At 42.0% G+C, this 13,341-nt stretch overlaps 1 long non-coding RNA gene across 6 annotated transcripts in view; it reads left to right on the top strand.

Moving 5' to 3' along the window:
* The window catches only part of LOC129647598 (uncharacterized), an 82,942-nt gene that overhangs the window by 35,891 nt on the left and 33,710 nt on the right, over positions 1-13,341 (top strand). The gene's annotated exons all lie outside the window — the stretch shown is intronic.

The following is a 13,341-nucleotide window of genomic DNA, read 5'->3' as shown; positions in this document are numbered from 1 at the left end:
AGCTCAGGCAGCTTCATCCTAAAGCCTCACGAGGCTTGGAAAACATGGACAGAGGTTAAGGGTGGAATACAAAGATGCTTAAGTAATTACTGATAGGGCTGTTGACTGAGATAGTCCTAGTTTGCACTTATTTCCTTGGTGTCATCAGGATAGTGCCCACTTTGACTTCCAAAAGTGCACTAATTTGGGATGATAAATTATAAAGTCACTCAAGTTATTGAAAATTTCTGTGAGCTGCTGATGCATTCAAGAGAATGGCAGTTGGTAGGAAGCAGCTAAAGGTTTTATCTGGTAGAGCATGGAGAGTCACTGCTGGACCAGTGTGCTCTGCTTGAGAAATCATGTGGTAGATAAACTTGAGGCTTTAAGAAAGGTAGGTTCAAAAGTGAAACTCTGCTTCTTCATCTTGAGTATGGTGCTCCTCTAAGAAATCTTTATTTGGTGATATTCTTTATACTGTATGGTGTGGGTTTTGTTCTTGATTTCTTAATAGGGTGAGAGGAGATGGGGGGAGCAGATTGTAGGTATTATTAGGTCAATGGTCAGTAGAGATCAGTAGTCTGGCTTAGGTAAGCATTCATTGGCTACCTGCAGGTGAGTATGCCTACAAAACAAAAGTAATTAGAAAGCTCCCTGTAATGCATCACTCAGCTGGAAACAAATGAGTGATGGGGACCTAAGGAAGGAGAGAGCCTAATTAGACTAAGTGGGAATTCCTTCTGGCATGGGAAAATGTCAAGAATCACCTAAAAAAAAGTCAGTATTTCTTTTGTAAAAAGGGAAGAGACTCATCTCTAACACAGAGACACATATAATAGTTTAGCAATATTCAAGGAGTAAGAAGAATGAATATGGACAAAGACTGAGATCCTATAACTTAAGCTTTCAGATACGATGCAGGTACTAAGAAATTATCATTTCTTGGTGAATCGAACTAGGCTTCTCTTCCAAGATTTTCTCCCTGCTCCCCACAAAGAATTCTACTAAACCAAACTTGGGCCCACTTGCCTGCATGCAGTGAAGTCAAACTTTTATCATTGGGTTGTGGTGAAGGAAAGTGTTTACTTCAGAGCACTAGCAAGGAGTCTAGGCAGCTAGTGTTTATAAGACCCAAACTCAGGAATGGCTTTCAGGGAAAGGCTTTTAAAGATAAGGTGACGGAGGGGTGTTTGGGGTGTGTGATCAGTTTGTGTACAGTCTTCTGGTTGGTTGGTGGTGAGGTAATCGGGAGTCAACACCATCAGCCTTCTGATTCCAGCTGATTTGAGGTCTACGTGCTTGTGGACAGCATACAGTTAACTTCTTCCACTTGGTAGGGATTTTAGTATCTGCAAAACAGTTCAGATATGGCTAAGAATATTATCTATAGCCCCGGGGGAGGAGGGACTTCCCTGGTGGCTCAGTGATAAAGAATCTGCCTGCCAGTGCAGGAGATGCAGATTTGATCCCTGGGTTTGGGAAGATTCCCTGGAGAAAGAAATGGCAACCCACTCCAGTATTCTTGCCTGGAGAACCCCATGAACAGAGGAACCCGGTGGGCTTCAGCCCATGGGGTCTCAAAGAGACACAATTTAGCAACTGAGCATAAGCACTTGAGGAACTATAGGTCCTTGACTTTGTATAATGGCTAAACTATTATTATTTAATTTATTATTTAGTATCTTAATTGTCATTATTATTTTATCTTGCTTGACTTTTCCTTTCTGCATTTTCTTACTTCTCTGGTTAAATTTATCCTTCAGGACTTGGGGAAGGCCTGGGACCTTCCCTGGTGGCTCAGATGGTAAGATGTCTGCCTGCAATGCGGGAGACCCGGGTTCAATTCCTGGGTTGGGAAGATCCCCTGGAGAAGGAAATGGCAATCCACTCCAGCACTCTTGCCTGGAAAATCCTATGGATGGAGGAGCCTGATAGGCTACAGTCCATGGGGTCGCAAAGAGTTGGACACGACTGAGCAACTTCACTTTCTTTCTTTCACTTAGGAGGGTAAAGTTTTTCTCAAGACAAGAGGCATGCAGAAGATGTGGAGAGGGGAAAGGTATTATAATAATAAATTATTTACTTTTTGCTTTAAAAATTATTAAATCATTACTATCTGTACTGTGAATTTTTACTCCAAAGACAAATCAACCACAATTCCTGCCTTCAAGGAGCTCATATTCTTTCTGGGGAGACTGATATTTCTATTGATATATAAAATTTACTTTGTATTGAAGACCTGAAATTAGATGTTAAGGAAACCATGAAAAGAAACAATAATTCCACATGATCAGGAAGAGGTAGGTAGCTGAGTATGGTTTCACTGAGAAGATGGTCAGATGGGAAGAAAAGGGGTAGTAGACTATTCATACAAACCCATTTTGAATTTCAAGCTGATTTTGATTTCATCCTTTTAAAGATACACTGTAACTTTCTTTGGGTAAATTTGCTAAAGAACAGGAGTGATACTTGTAAAAGGTAGATACTTTATATTTTTCATTCATTGTTTTCAACACAAATTTATATGGTGCCTGGCACATTTTCAGATGGCAAAATTTAGAGATGAGTAGGATGTTGTTCTTATCCTCAAGGTGCTCCTGTCTGGAAGAGTAGAGAAACAGTATATTTATTATAGCAAAATATGATAAATGTCATGATATGCAGAGTTGGGGGGGTGTGGGGTGGAGGAGGCTAAAGAATTAGCCAGGCAGACAGCTATGTATCAGCCACTGGGGATGAAGGATTAAAGGTAGAACAGAGCACACCATGCAGGGGAAACTCAGCTGTGTTGGTGTTAGTACATATGAAGTAGGGATCGAAGTCTCTTAGAACATTTTCAGGAATTTGAATTTACTATGTATAAAATAGATAACAAATGAAAACCTATTGTACAGCTCAGGAAACCCTACTCAGTTCTCTGCTGCTGCTGCTGCTAAGTCACGTCAGTTGTGTCCGACTCTGTGTGACCCCATAGACGGTACCCAACAGGCTCCTCTGTCCCTGGGATTCTCCAGGCAAGAACACTGGAGTGGGTTGCCATTTCCTTCTCCAGTGCATGAAAGTGAAAAATGAAAGTGAAGTCACTCAGTCATGTCTGACTCTTAGCGACCCCATGGCCTGCAGCCTACCATGCTCTTCCATCCATGGGATTCTCCAGGCAAGAGTACTGGAGTGGGTTGCCATTGCCTTCTCCGACTCAGTTCTCTATGGTGACCTAAATGGGAAGGAAATCCAAAAAAGATGGGATATGTGTATACGTATGAGTGATTCACTTCGCTGCACAGCAGAAAGTAACACAATGTTGTGAAGCAACTATACTCCAATAAAAATTAATTTAAAATAAAAATAAACTTATACACACATGAGTCATTAAGGGGTTTTAAGTAGGAGTAGTGTGGTCAAGTATAAATTTTGAAGAGATCAGTCTGGCTACAATGTTGAGGATGGACCAACAGGTCAAGAGAAGAGATAAAAGACCTTAGGAGGAATCTGGGTGAAACTGGATGAGGACATACCTAGAGAATAGTGGGAAAGTCAGAAAGAAAGAAACAGATTTCTGAAATATTCAGGATCTAAAATCGATCTCTAGACTCCCAAGTCCAGAGCATCTCATAACAGACTGCCTGTGCTGTAAGGTCATTAGGAGGGCAAGACCACCCAGTGGCATCCTTGTATTTAGACCCTAAGCTAGACAGTTCTGTTTCCCAAGATCACCACTCTCTGAACACCATGGGTCTGAACTCCTTGCCAACCACCCCATCCCTTCACAGATTTCAGTTCCTGGAGGACCGATCACCTGTACTGTAAAACACAAATCACTAAACTCCAGCTTTCAGATGTTTCTGAGCACATGCTGTGGTTATTTCATTTTCACAGCTTAAGCTTCCATATTTCTTATTGAGTGAGCAGGGTGCATGGGCTGAAGCCTTGGTGCCTGTGTTCTTTTGGAAAGTACAAGTAAAGCAAAGGGTCTTAAATAATTTAGAAGTGTCCTAAATTTTTCCAGCTGTCTCCCTTTTTCCATCTCTCCAAGGGATGCAAAAAAGCAGCCTCTAGCACTCTAAAATGTTCGTATTTCTAGAAGCTCTAGGAGAAACGAAAACCCACAAATGTTCCCTCTTTAAATATTCCTTCAATCCTATTTTTTTTTCTCAGACTCAACGATGGCAGTTAATAGTTATAATTTTAGAAGAAAACAGTGGTCTAGTGAAAAGACTGCATTTTTGCCATGGTTGCATCGAATCATAGCATGTTAGCGCCAAAGTTAGAATTTAGAAACAATCCACTTCAGAGCTGGAGAACACTTGGCGTGTGTGCTGCGGCTCTCGTCACCCGCATCCATGGCAGACATTGCTAATCCATCACTGCGGTCTTTTTCTATGAACCCAGGTGTATCCTCCAAGCCTTGTCAATACAGTGTGTAAGTGACTGCTGACTGATTGGAGTTGGCACACTAAATGGTACTCATTTGTCACCACTGTTCCACTCCCAGTCGCACAGAGGGGAACCTGAGCGGGGGAAATGACCCAACACCTGCAGCAGGACCTATGAATAGGGTTTTCCGCTAAGACCTGTCTGTAGTGGAAGAAAAGCTCGTCTGTTCCTGACTTTGGATCTCTCTCATGTTTCTACGTCTTTGCATCCACCAGAATCTGTGTCTTTCTTTTCCTTGGAATCTGTGAACATCTGCCTGCTTTCTGGTTGTCTTTGGGCTAGTCTTTCTCACTGGCCACACCTGTGTCTTACTGTCTCTCAGCTTCTCCACTGAGTAGATTTGGACCCTAGGAATTCTCTTGATCTCTTCATCTGTAAATTAGGAATGGTAGCTCTTGCTCCACATCTGAGGATTTTTACTAACAATGGTGAGGGAGAGTAGAAGACACATATCATAAGGGGAGATAAAGCTGTAGTTCAAAGTGTGATCATGGGGGAGAAAGATTTTTCAGGACAGTAGAAATGTTGAAAAATGCTTGTGCGTAAATAATCACCATTTAATTAGGTTCAGGAGAAACCTAATTTAGTTCTACCATTGTGGAGGTGGTGGAAAGAAAAACCAAAGGAGAAAAGGATGAAATGGGAGTTCGCTGTGCTTAGAGGCAGGAAGAGATCCTTCAGCATATCTGCTCTTTTTATTCTGGTTTGTTTCCTGGCAGTAGTGGGGGATATTGTTTTATGAGTCCCCAGCCTCTAGAAAATCAGAAGGATGTGACAAGAGTTCAGAGTTTGGGAAGTGCTTATAGCATCATCATGCTCGTTAAGAGGGTCCCTGGATCCGAGGGAGGGTATGGGGAGGGAGGAGGGAGGAGGGTTCAGGATGGGGAACACAGGTATACCTGTGGCGGATTCATTTCGATATTTGGCAAAACTAATACAATATTGTAAAGTTTAAAAATAAAATTAAAAAAAAAAAAGAACATAAGCTCCATCTCCTAACAGTGACTTGGTTTCTAAGCCAAGGACCCGCCTCAGTATTTTACCCGTGCCCTTTTCTCCAATGAGCTGACTTTTTCAGTGTATGAGTTTACCCAAAGATAGAACTATCTCAACATCAGTCACCTAAGCCAGTGGAGGTGCCTTACTTTTAAATCAAAGAACGTCCTGGAGTTGAGGCAGGCAGTGTAGAAGCCATCTCAGCATGGTCTGACTGCTCCTGCCAGGTCTCCAAGCTCTTGCTGAGTCCTACCTTTCTTCTCTCTCTCCTGGAACCTTCCTGCATCTCTGAGTGCAAGGTTTCTTTTGCAAGACAGAAAGTCAGAGGTGTGATTCTACAGCACTAGTGCTCAAACCTGACTGCATGTCAGAGTCACCTGAGAGGTTGTATCAAAAACACCAATGTCTCGATCCCACCCACCTGAGATTTTGATTTACTTGGTATTGAGTGTGACCTGAAGCATGATGGTTTTAAAAATCTCTCTGGTGATTCTTATATGTGGTTTCAAAACTGGTGCTCTATGGTTCCTAACCCAGATATGTTACCCACCCCCTTCCCACCAGTTTCTTTGGATTACTTTTATGATTTCTGCCAAAGTGGGAGCTCAAAGTGTCCCACGACCACTGTATCATCTGTCAGTGTGAGCATGGGATGCAATTGTCCCTGCAATTGCTAACAAGCAAGAAGCAGGTGGTGAAGGCAATTACTGGTCATATTTCATGCATTAGAAACATTTGTGTTTATCGCTACAGTTGCTGCATTGGGGGGCATTCCAATGGTAGGAAATATGTCACTCTCAGGGAGCTGAGGTTATATCAAAAGAACAGGAAACATACCAAGTGGAAAAAATACACCCATATATTTACCAATATCTCTTTTTCATGGAGAACTAGATTATTACTCAGATATAAAGCTCACCTGCCAGAAAAAAAACAGAGCCTGGGTGACAGCTGAGTCACTTCAGATGGCAGATGTCAAGCTGGTATTGTGTGTGCACCTGTACTCAGCCTTGAATCACACCCTGACGACTGCTACAAATTTATTTAACTTCTCTGATCCTACATCCTATCCCAAGATGAGTTTAATCAAACCTGCCTAACAAAATTGGTCTTCCCTGGTGACTCAGCCATTAAGAATCTGCTTGTAATGCAGGAGACATGGGTTCACTCCCTGGGTTGGGAAGATTCCCCTGGAGTAGGAAATGGCAACCCACTCCAGTATTCTTGTTTGGAAAATCCCATGGACAGAGGAGCCCGGCAGGCTACAGTCCATGAGGTCATGGAAGAGTCAGATACGACTGAGCGACTAAACAACAACAACCTAACAAAATTATTTTGAGGATTAAAGTAAATTATTAATTGAAAGTTTATTGCACATATTAGTCCTAGAGCTTTTATAATTATGCAGGGAAATATGAAACCTCAATTTAAAAATTAGCAAGAACATGAACAAGCAATTTATTGAAGAAAAATGTATGTGGCCAGTAAACAGAAGAAAATATTGCATCACTAGTAATCAAACATTTCAATTAAGATGAGAATGCTATTCTTTTATCTTAATAAAATGCCTTTGATTTACATTGTGGTGAGAGAGGTTCTCTTATATCATGCTAATGGAAGTTTAAATAGATTTAGTCTTTCTAGAAAGCAATTTGGCAATATCAAAAACCTTCAAAAAGTTTTTTTTGAACCAGAAATTTTACCTCTCTGATCTAGTTGAGGAAACTAAAAAGAGTTGTTTGTAGATGTTGCTTTCAATGTTGTGTACAATAGTGAAAATGAAATTAAACCTAATTAGCCCAAAATAGTTAAGTAAATTATGATGTAAAAATAATCTCTCTATAGAATTAAATTTATAAAGTTTATCTACCAACATAGGAAAATTCTCTTGGTAAGTGAAAAAGCAAGGTAAATTTTATTTTCAATATGGTAATTTTGCTTTAAAATATATTTTTTATTTGTTGAAATGCATTTGTTTTGCTGGTATCAGACATTGACTCAAACTGGCTTAAATGATAAAGTAAATATAGTAAGTTCATATAATAGGAAAAAAAAAAAAACCCCAGAGCATGTGAGGCTTCCAAATTGGTTGGTTTAGCAGCTCAGCATGTTTTATCAACAATCCAGTTTCTTTCTAAATCTCTCCTCTTCTATTCTGCGTGATGTCTTCATCCTTAGGGTCGAAGTGTTATATCCAGACCCAGTAATGTCCATAAAAGAAAAAAGATTGCATCTCTCTCTCCTCTTTGTCTTCTTTGCCCTTTCCTGCCTCCTTCTGCCGTTGGGTGAGGACGTTTTTCTCACTAGCCCACCTGCAGAATCCCGCTCATATTATGGTTCTGAATTGGGTACCATTCAGTCCTGCACCAACCCCTGGCCAGGGAAATAAAACTATGTTTAGACCAATCAGGATCTATTCCTGAACTCAGGGAGTGGGGATGGGTTTCCTGAGACCCATGGCTTGTGGAAGAGGAAGAGGGAGAAATGGATAAATGGATGCTGAGTGGGCAGCCAGCTATGGCCACTATGGATACGCATCCATCCACTAAGATACATGCCTTCCAGTTGATGTGATCAGCAGGTAGAAGTTGGGTGGAAAAATACATGGAGGAAGTTTTTGAGTCATATACCTGGTGTCAAGATTTTGTCTGAAGTCTGATTCCATATGGAGCCCTTTCAGAGCTCATAGGGAAAAACATCAAATCAGAAAGTAAACCAGTTAGGCTGTGACCTAACTGGTAATGACAAGTCTTCTGAGATGAAGACAGAGGCTACACTGCCTGGCTGGTTCTCCTTGTCTCTCTAGATGACATTCCTGCTGCTTGTCCTGGGATATATCTTATTATGGTGATGGAAGTTAGGTTGAAACTGTAAGAGAGCTAGGAGGCATTCGAAAAGGAGCAGAGTTCTTGGTTGTGTGTGTGCCTTATATAAGCCTCAGTTAAAATTCACCTAGTAAACGAGGCTGAAGATAATTCGTGGTTTTGTTTCCATGATGTCATAAAAAGGATGAATTCATAAAATCTCCCATGATTCTGAAACCCAGACTGCCGTCTCTCTAGGCTCCCAAAGGGCTCCAGAAACCCAAAGACGATGTCTGAAAGGCATGAAATCCTTCTTGTCTTCAAGAAGCCTTTTAGCCACATAATAATGATAACCAATTGTATTTTCTTCTAGTTGCCGTAACAAGGTACCACAGATGGAGTGGCTTAGAAAACAAAATGTATTGTCTCGTGTTTCCAAAATCCAGGTATTGGCAGGGCCATCCTCTTTCTTTATGTAGGCTCTAAGGGAGGCTCCTTCCTTGTCTCTTTCTAGCTTCTGCCCTTTGCCAACACTCTTTGACAGTCCTTGGCTTGCGGATGCATTACTGCAGTCTGTCCTTCTGTCTTAGTGTTATGTCCTCCATGTGTCTATCCTGACTGATGCATGAAGAGGAAGAATGAAGGGGTCAGTGCAGAGGAGACCAACGAATGCAGAGCAACCACTATAGGTGAACACATGCATTATCTCATTTAAACGCCTGCATCACCCCTGGAATTTAGCTATTGTTGCTCCTGTTTTACAGATTAGAATACTGAGTTGTCTTAGAGACTATGTGCCCTGACCAAGGTCATTGACCACTAACCAGCGATCAGGTATCAGAACCAGTGCCTCCAGATCATAGGCCCCTTTCTATGGCCCCAAGCTTTCTGTGAAAGCACAGACAGCCTGCATGCTGTTGAAATCACAACCAGTAGGAGAGGGTGACTCTGACTTTCCCCTGCTGTGTTCAAAGTCAGGCTGGCTCTCCACAAACCTGAGCTCCCACTGTTCCCAGCTGCTGAGGGGTGAGGCCAGTGCCAGAGCCAACAGTCCCTGAAAATAAGAGGGGGTCTGAGGTGCTGAAGAAAAGAGAAGTAGGTCATCCTTTCGACTGAACCTCTAGACCTACTTTGAAGATAACTGTGCTTATAGGTTACCACATTTCTATGTCCGGTGCAGAGAACTGTCTGCAGTGGCAAGAACTCAAATTTGGGAGTGGAGATTTTGGGGAAATCTATGCAGGAGTCTAGAATTGTGGACAAGGGGTTGATGGAGATAAATCATGTAAGATGAGTGAAGTTATGGCTTCCCAGGCATTGGGAAAAAGAAGGAAAGTCCAGGCAAAGAGGATAGTTATCAACAAAGGCATGAAAGCAGGGGCATGCCCAAGAATAACTCAGCCAGATTTGTGGAGGCAAGTGATGGTTATCAGGGGAAATTGAGACAAGTGAGGGCTCCGGTCAGTTTATAGGCTGAACAATCCTGTGGATCAGAGAGCCCAGAATTTCCCTTTTAGATATTCAGGAGTAAGGGACCATCAGTAACTTTGGCCAATGTGGGGAAAGTTGATTCATGATCCACACAGGCAAAATGAAGCAGCCAGTAAGGTGGCAGCCCCTTAAGAATAGGGGATGTTATGTGTATCCTCAGCCAGGCTGGCAACAACATTAACCATCTGGACATGCAGTGGTGAGGGGTACAGAGTAACCAGGCTTCTGAAAACAACAACAACAAAAAAGGGATTAAGAAACCAACTTTACTTGCTCAGAAGAGGCCAAAGCCCTTCTCTGTTTAGAAGGAAATGTAGTTGAAGAACAATAAATTTAAAAGGCAGAAGAAATACAATGGGATTCAGAGTTAGGCTGTGAGTGCGCATGCTCAGTCATGTCTGACTCTTTGCAACCCCATGAAGTGTAGCCCTCCAGGCTCCTCTGTCCATGGTGACTCTCCAGGCAAGAATCCTGGAGCAGGTTGCTATTTCCTTCTCCAGGGAATCTTCCCTACCCAGGGATCAAACAAGTGTCTCCTGCATTGCAGGTATATTCTTTACCATTGTGCCATCTGGAAAGCCCTTAGATCGTGAGGTATGTATGTGCTCAGTCGCTCAGTCACGTTTGACTCTTTGTGATCCTGTAGAATTTCCAGGCAAGAATACTGGAGCGGGTAGCCATTTCCTGCTGCAGTTAGATTGTGAGGCTAAGTCCCAAATCCATCATTTGCCGTCTGGGTGACTTTAGGCACATCACTTCACCTTTTATGGGTCTCGGTGTCTTTCAGAGAAAGAATGAAATAAAGAATAAAATGAAGTTTAATAATATCTAGGGCTGTTGTGATAAGCAAATATGATAGCATGTGATATTCAGTAAGAGAGGTATTTGTGGGAGAGGACTGGAGTTTGAGGGAATCCACACTAATAACAGCCAATGCATCAATAAACTGAACTCAAGAGGAGGCAAGAGAAAGTTGGACCAAAGTTGGGTATTTTTGCTCATCATCTGCTCCAATGTTCTTCTTATATGCTTTTCTAAACTAGACAGGTTGGGAATCTAAAAATAACACGCTCCATTGAAAGTGTAGTTTTTGATGTAAAAATCCTGCCAATCAGACACATGTGAGACTCGGATTCAGAACTGAGGTGAGTGGAAGGGGACAACACATGAAGTGTTATGTTGCCAGTGTCTGCACCACTCTGGCTCAAGAGGGGTTATCATGCTGATGGTGGCTTCCCGGACCCCACATGATTCTTTTTTTAAATTTTGTTTTATTAATTGGAGGATAATTGCTTTACAGTATTGTGATGGTTTCTGCCATATATCAACATGAATCAGCCATAGATATACATATGTCTCCTCCCTCTTGAACCTCCCCTACCATCCCACCCCTCCAGGTTGTCACAGAGTACTGGGTTTGGGTTCCTTGTGTCGTACAGCAAATGCCCACTGGCTATCTATTACATATGGTAATGTATACTCACATGACTCTTAAGGTGCATTGTTCCTAGATCCAGCATTTGTGGCACTGGGCCTGGATTGTGGAAGCAGTAGCTAGAACACTGGCTTTCTGATTCCCTAATAACCTTTTTGTTGCAGAGTTCCCTTGATGAGTCAGTTCTGGGGCACTCTTCTGGAGTCATGACTGGTCAATTCCCTACCTAGAACTTGCTTCTGTAGGTCTTGTATTGATTTGATTCCCTTAAATATCTTTTAAAAAATTTAAAAAGCATAGTTTTGTTATTTACAACTGAGCCCTGACTGGCTCACTGGAGTGAGTGCATCATTTAAGGTTCTGTTTTGCTGAATCCTTTGGTAACCTCTTTGGACTCTAACTTCCAACAGCCTCCTGGACACCTCTCTTTGGACCATCTGCTATTACCAAGTTGTATAAATCTGCCCTTTTGTTTTCTACTCCCAGTTCAACCTAATTACTATAGTCAAGATTTATCTTCTTAAAAACAAATTACTAATCACATATCATGTGATTTCCACTTTCTTTTTTTTATTTTATTTTATTTTTAAACTTTACATAATTGTATTAGTTTTGCCAAATATCAAAATGAATCTGCCACAGGTATACATGTGTTCCCCATCCTGAACCCTCCTCCCTCCTCCCTCCCCATACCCTCCCTCTGGGTCGTCCCAGTGCACCAGCCCCAAGCATCCAGTATCGTGCATCGAACCTGGACTGGCAACTCGTTTCATACATGATATTTTACATGTTTCAATGCCATTCTCCCAAATCTTCCCACCCTCTCCCTCTCTCACAGAGTCCATAAGACTGTTCTACTTTCATACGGTAGAGAGAGAGATCGTTTCTTCTTTCTCCTCTTGGAGTTCACCCTCAAAGCAGCAAAGATTGTGTGGAAAGAAATGAAATCTCCATCTCTAGGGATGCCAGGAGACATCGGTAACTCTGAACCACAGTTTATAGAGAGGAGCTGCTGATAGAGTGAAGATCAAATGAAGGGAGGCAAAGTACAGACAGAGTATGTTCACACTACAGATCCTCAGGAGAAAATGGTCAAACACATTCTCCAAAGTCCATGGTACAGCCAGAAGGCAAACCCAGTGAGCCCTTATTAGAACACCAGGGACTGGTATATAAATTCATGGCAGTAGTTTCCGTGGACCCAGTTTGACCTGATGGAGAAGCAGAGAAGAGAGGACTGAATGGGAAATTCACACAGACAAACCACAAACCCAAGAAGCAGTCTGCAGGTGGGGCAGGGTAGGCAAAACAGTCCACTGTGTTTTGAAGGATAGAGAGACATTTATCAGGATGTGTAAGGGCGAAGGGGCTACTCTGATAGCTCAGTTGGTAAAGAACCTGCCTGTAATGCAGGAGACCTGGATTCAATCCCTGGGTTAAGAAGACCCTCTAGAGAAGGGAATGGCAACCCACTTCAGTATTCTTGCCTTGAGAATTCCATGGAGAGAGGAGTCTGGTGGGCTACAGTCCATGGAGTTGCAAGAGTTGGTCATGGCTGAGTGACTAACAACACAACAACACAAAGCTGATAAATCAAGTAGTAGAAGTATATTTAAAAATAGAAGAATCAACTAGAGCAACCTAAATGTCCATCAACAGATGAATGGAGAAAGAAAATGTAGTACATATATACAATGGAATATTATTCAGCCATAAAAAAGAAGTAAATAATGCCGTTTGTAGCAACATGGATGGACCTAGAGATTATCACACTAAGTGAAGTAAGACAGAGAAAGACAAACACCATATGATATCATTTATATGTGGATTCAAAAAAATGATACAAATAAACTTGTTTATGAAATAGAAACAGACTCACAGACATAGAAAACAAATTTACAGTGACTAAAGGGTAAGCAGGGTGAGGGATAAATTGGGAGTTTGGGATTAGTAGATACCAGATACATACAAATATAGGAGAAGGAAGTGGCAACCCACTCCAGTACTCTTGCCTGGTAAATCCCATGGATGGAGGAGCCTGGTAGGCTACAGTCCATGGGGTTGCAAGGAGTCGGACACAACTGAGCTACTTCACTTCACTCATTTCATACTTTATCACTGGAGAAGGAAATGGCAACCCACTTCGGTGTTCTTGCCTAGAGAATCCCATGGACAGAGGAGCCTGGCAGGACACAGCTGAAG

Source organism: Bubalus kerabau, chromosome 1 (genome assembly GCF_029407905.1).
Source record: "Bubalus kerabau isolate K-KA32 ecotype Philippines breed swamp buffalo chromosome 1, PCC_UOA_SB_1v2, whole genome shotgun sequence".
Classification (NCBI taxonomy): Eukaryota; Metazoa; Chordata; class Mammalia; order Artiodactyla; family Bovidae; genus Bubalus; species Bubalus kerabau.
The sequence above is the reverse complement of the archived record's forward strand: the minus strand, read 5'-3'. Positions and strand labels throughout refer to the sequence as shown.